The 6,000-nt window shown below is 40.7% G+C and overlaps 1 protein-coding gene across 3 annotated transcripts in view; it reads right to left on the reverse strand.

The window, feature by feature from the left end:
• Nucleotides 1-3,731, reverse strand: part of amotl1 (angiomotin like 1) — a 159,551-nt gene extending 155,820 nt beyond the window's left edge. Inside the window, exon 1 of one of the 3 annotated variants that reach the window (XM_063053836.1) lies at nucleotides 3,643-3,731. The gene's annotated coding sequence lies outside the window, so the exon portion shown is untranslated. The remainder of the gene's footprint in view (nucleotides 1-3,642) is intronic. The other 2 variants (XM_063053834.1, XM_063053835.1) reach the window with 2 other exon arrangements.
• Nucleotides 3,732-6,000: the final 2,269 nt, after the last annotated feature.

Consider the following 6,000-nt stretch of genomic DNA (forward strand, 5'->3'; position numbering starts at 1 on the left):
TATGTGGTTGAGTGGGATCCGGGATCAGCCATGATGGATTGGCTGAGCAGACTAGGTGGCTGAATGGCCTAATTCTGCTCCTATGTTTTATGGTCTAGAATTTGTGGGAGAAGCCAGACAGTGCTATTAGAACCTGCCTCTCCGCCTGCAGGCCTGTGACTAATGGTGTGTTGCAGGAATTGGTGCTGGGTCTGTTCTTTGTTATTTATATCAATGCCCTGGATTATAATGTGGTAATCAGTGAATCTGGGTATGTAATGCACAGCAAGGAAGGCTATCGAAGCTTGCAGTGGATATGGACCAGCTGGAAGAATGAGCTGAAAAATGGCAGATGTAATTTGATGCAGACAAGTGTGAGATATTGCAATTTGGGAGGACAAACCACGGTAGGACTTGCATGGTGAGTGGTTGGGCACTGAGGAGTGTGGTAAATCAGAGGGATCTGGAAATACAGATCCACAATTCATTGAAAGTGGCATCACAGTTGGATAGAATCATAAAGAGAGCTTTTGGCACATTGGACTCACAAATTAGAGTGTTTATTACAGGGATAGGGATGTTACATTGAAGTTGTATAAGATGTTGGTGAGGTCTAATTTGGAGTATTGTGTGCAGTTCTGGTCACCGACCTACAGGTAAAATGTCAATAAGATGGAAAATGTGCAGTGAAAATTTCCAAGGATGTTGCCAGGACCTGAGGAACTGAGTTATTGGAAAGGTTGAAAAGTTTAGGACTTAACTCCATAGAGCCTAAATGCTTAATAGTGCGATATGAAATTATGGGAGGTATATATAGGGTAAATGCAAACAGGCTTTTTTCCACTGAGCTTATATAAGACTACAATTAGAGGTCATGGGTTAAGGGTGAAAGGTGAAATATTTAAGGGGAACACAAGGAGGAACTTCTTCTCTCAGAGGGTGGTGGGAGTGTGGAATGAGCTGCCAGCACACGTGGTGGATGCTGGTTTGATTTCAACATTTAAGAGAAATTTGGACAGGTACATGGATGGAAGGGGTATCGGGGCTATGGTCCAGGTGCAGGTTAATGGAACTAGATAGAAGAAATAGTTCATCATGGCTTGGAAGGGCTGAAGGTCCTCTTTCTGTACTGTAGTGTTCTATGGCTCTAAAGCTTCCAAATCCTGATACTCACCCCAATGCAACACTCGGTACCCTGATTTCCTTTACAGTTTAATCTTCATTGCTATGTATTTGCCTTCACGTTCCTCGCCTTGTGATCAAGACCAGAATTTTGTTGTTTTTTATGCATTAATGTAACGAAAATCTATAGCCGTATTTCCTTCCACACTTATAAGGCATTGAGCATAATTTCACTTTGTTTCATAATTATTTTTGAGCTCTAATATGTTTGCTCTTAAGTTCAATCCCTCTAGCAATGAAGGCCAACATTCCATTTGCCTGCTTGATAGGCTGCTGCACCTGCAAACCAACCTTTTACGTTTCATGCGCAAGCACTCCCAAGTCCCTCTGCACAGAAGCATGCTGCAATCTTTATCATTTAAGAAATAGCCTGATCTTCCATTTTTCCTTCCAAAGTGGATGTCCTCACATTTACCAACATTGTACTCCATCTGCCAGACCCCTGCCCACTCTCTTAACCTACCTATATCTCTCTGCAGACTCTATATCCTCTACACAATTTGCTTTTCCACTCAATTTAGTGCCATTAGCAAACTTAGATACACTACACTCGGCCCCCTCTTCCAAGTCGTTAATGTATATTGTGAACAGTGTGGGCCTAGCACTGACCCCTACAGCACACCGCTCACCACTGGTTGCCAACCAGAGAAACCCCCATATATCCCAACTCTCTGCTTTCTATTAGTTAACCAATCCTCTATCCGTGCTAATATATCACCCCTCAACTCTATGCATCCTTATCTTATGGATAAGTCTTTTATGTGGCACCTTTTCTGAATGCCTTCTGGAAATCCAAATAAGCAATGCCCATCTCTATCCACTGCACTTGTTATATCCTCAGAAGAACTCCAGTAAGTTTGTCAAACAGGACCTGTCTTTTCTGAATCCATGTTATGACTATCTGATGGATTCCTTTCTTTCCAGATACCTCGCTATTTCTTCTTTAATAATAGCTCAAGTATTTTGCCTACTACAGATGTTAATCTGACTGGCCTATAATTACCTGCCTTTTACCTACATCCTTTTTCGAACAGTGGCATGACATTCTCCTTCTTCCAATCCGCCAGGACCTGCCCAGAGTCCAGAGAATTTTGACTAAGCTATCACCAAAGCCTCAACTATAACCTCTGCCATTTCTTTCAGTACCCTGGGATGCATTCCATTAGGACTAGGGGACTTGTCTAACTTTAGGCCCTCAAATTTGCTCAGCAATAGCAGGCTAACTTTGAGTAGTTTTATCTGGAATTAAAGGAGCTTGGCTATAAAGCCATAACAATCAATGAAATACATATTTTGTTGCATTTTTGCTGGTATCACTACTATTTATTCATTCTTCTTCCACTGAATCTTACTTCGTGAAGGTCAGTGCTAATGATAGGTGTGATTTCAGGTCAGGTATTGTTGGTGCATAGAAATGAAAGAACAGGGATTTTCAATGCTGGCTTGAGCAGCCTTCTGCTCTTTCTTGAGCATAATCTGCCTTTATGTATCAATCAAGAGACTGCGTTCTACCCAGTTGGTTCTATGAGCATCATCTGAGATCTCATGGAGATGTAGCTTACTGCAAGGACACCAAATAGCAGAGGAAATGAATACCAGTGGATTTCTTTCCTCCCAATTGATTCATGTTATAGGGTTTGTAAACTAAACAGGTAAAAAAGCTATTTAGCTCACCGTAATATTGAGTAAATCACATACAGGTCTCACCAGCTAACAGTCACAGTTGCTAAATTCTTGTAACAATTGGCTGATCACTTATTAGTAGAAATCAAAAAAATCAAACTATTGCAGGCACACTTATGAAAGGGATTAGCCACCAGAGAGGTAACTGAGTTACAATGCTACGTTTTTAAAGCCATGTTAGACTGTTAAACCAAAATACGAGCAACAAAATTCCCACAACAAAGAAAGAAAGCTGTGGTTATTAAACAGCAAGTTTGTAAGGATAATTCATGTAGTAAGGTTAATAGAATGTTTTCAGAATATTGCATTTTAGATAATTGAATGCTTCGTATAAGCTATAAACTTAGCTTGAATTCTAAGTTTACATGAAAATAAAATCAAAGCAGTGTTAAATTATTGTGAAAAATGATTAGAACATGCAATTGTAACATTCTGTACAGGAACAGCCATGTTTTAAAAAATCCAAATATTCATTGCAACACAGTATTAAGCATTTACAGACTGCATTTTAAAATTTCTGAACCAGATCCCATGCAGCTTGTGCTTAGTAAAACCACATTCCAATGGAAATAATTTTAAAAATCCAACCTTATTAAGGGATATACTTGACTTCCCTTTATTTGAATCAGAATCAATAAATTTCTCTCAAGAATAAAGACAAAGGTTTTTTTTACAATCAGAGGCCACAGTTCACACACTCAGTCTTTTCTTTGTTCTCGATTCATGGAACAGCAAGAACTCAACCATTATCAAACATCCCAGTATTGTTTGGAATAAATACCCTTTTCAGTTTCTTACCTTGTTAGAAAGAAATATAAAGCCTTGGGTGCTGAAGTTTTACAGGGTTTTCTTTGCAATCCACATCATTTAAAAATACTGAACTCCCAGCTCGTAGAACAGATTGAGTCAACTAATACTAGTTCCTTCTGAGAGAGGAATGCAGCCATGTCTGGGCTTGTATGCATCAGGTGTGTTGGTTGAACTTGCTTTTAGCTGGAAACTTTACAACACGCTTACACTAAACATATTCTTTCAAGTGATGAATGGATTGTATGATGCATGAGACTTACTTTGAAAACAGTCTTCAAGAAAAATCTGTGCTTTGGTCTTCTCCAAAACATGAAAGTTTTCAGTTATTTGATGTAACCTTGTTATTTTAATAATGCATCATAAGCAAAGAATGTTAATGAAAGACTGACAGCAAAATTAAAATTATGTTAAACTGTTGCAGGACCTACAGCTCGCTTCACATGCATGTGTCTCAACATGTTGTGTGCTTCTGATAGCACGGCTGGTTCACACTGGAGCATCAACCAATAGCTTATTTACATTGGCTACTGATTGAATTTTATTTAGTTGTCCATCGTATCTGCGATTACAGTTAGATTTGTGCAGTTCTTCTGTTGTGCTTAGATCATGTGAATTGCATGAAGAAACCTTTTTTTTAAAATGGAAAAGCCATTGCACTGGGGCAATTCTATTCTCTTGACCTCAGAAGTCCGGGTCCAGTGGTACGAGCAGATGGCACACCTGGGATCTTCCCTGGTCGCAGTGGATGACCATGACTTCCGTGCTTTGTCATGCCCTTCATTCTTTGTGAAGTGTTGCTGAATTGCCTTTCTGGCTGTTGGATCTCAATTGCCCAGTCTACAGGGCCTGAATTAGCATGCGGGGACAGGCATGTCCCTCTCTCACGGGGCATGAGACTAGCCAGCTACCCTCACCTGGCTCAGCCTGCCTGTTGAAGCAGTGTACGGGGATATGGTCAGTACTACATACAAACAGCTACTTGGAGCCACAAGTGAGAGCTAAGTGTCCAGTCAAGACCAAAGGTGAGTGAAGTGCCCCATAATGGACACGACAAGCCTCTTTACGAGAGGAGTTACCTCTCCCTGGACATCTCCATTCATCCCTTGTCGAATGCAGTACATTATTATCATAAAAATTACAGTCATACATTTGTAATTATAATTAAGTAATGTATTAGCTACTATATGATTGCAATTTTGACCTTTAACATATAAGATCCTAAGATACAAGAGCAGAGTTTGGGCATTTGGCCCAACGAGTCCGCTGCACCATTTCATCATGGCTGGTCCAATTTACCTCTCAGCTCCAGTCTCCTGCCTTCTCGCTATATCCCTTCGTGCCCTGACCAATCAAGAATCTATCAATCGCTGCCTTAAATATACATAAAGTTTTGGCCTCCACAGCTGCCTGTGCAAAGTATTCTTTCTGGCTAAAGAAATTTCCCTGCATCTCCTTTCTAAAGGACCCCTCTCTATCCTGAGGCTGTGTCCTCTGGTCTTAGACCCTCCCACCATAGGAAACATCCTCTCCACATCCACACTATCGAGGCCTTTCAGCATTTGATAGGTTTCAATGAAGTCACCCCTCATTCTTCTGAATTCCAGTGAATACAGGCCCAGAGTCATCAGATGTTCTTCATATGACAAGCCATTCAATCCTGGAATCATTTTTGTGAACCTCCATAGAACCTTCTCTGGTTTCAGCACATCCTTTCTAAGATCGGGGGCCCAAACCTGCTCACAATACTCCCAAGTGAGGCCTCACCAGTGCTTTATAGAGTCTCAACATTACATCCTTGCTTTTATGTTCTAGTCCTCTTGAAATGAATGCAAACATCACATTTTACTTCCTCACCACAGAGATATATATATGAAGACGGCCTCCACGGCTGCCTGTGGCAAAGAATATTTGAATGGTCATTGGAAGATACTTTCAGAACTTCCTTTTAATATCTTGTGGATCTGTAGCATACATAAAGATCTTTAAATCTCTTTATCAGCTTCCACTGAAGTTTATTTCCCATCAATTATACAACTTTTCAATCAGATAACATTGTCACAACAAGCTAGAAGAAAATGGCACTGGTATTCCTTTCGAACTAGTTTGGAGGTTTGGGTTCCTGCCATCCCAGGAATCAATCTGGTGAACCTTCTTTGTACTCCCTCTATGGCAAGAATGTCTTTCCTCAGATTAGGGGACCAAAACTGCACACAATACTCCAGGTGTGGTCTCACAAGGCCTTGTACAACTGCAGTAGTACCTCCCTGCTCCTGTACTCGAATCCTCTTGCTATGAATGCCAGCATACCATTCGCCTTTTTCACCGCCTCCTGTACCCGCCATTTGC

The sequence above is a fragment of the Mobula hypostoma genome, chromosome 7 (assembly GCF_963921235.1).
Source record: "Mobula hypostoma chromosome 7, sMobHyp1.1, whole genome shotgun sequence".
Lineage (NCBI taxonomy): Eukaryota > Metazoa > Chordata > Chondrichthyes > Myliobatiformes > Myliobatidae > Mobula > Mobula hypostoma.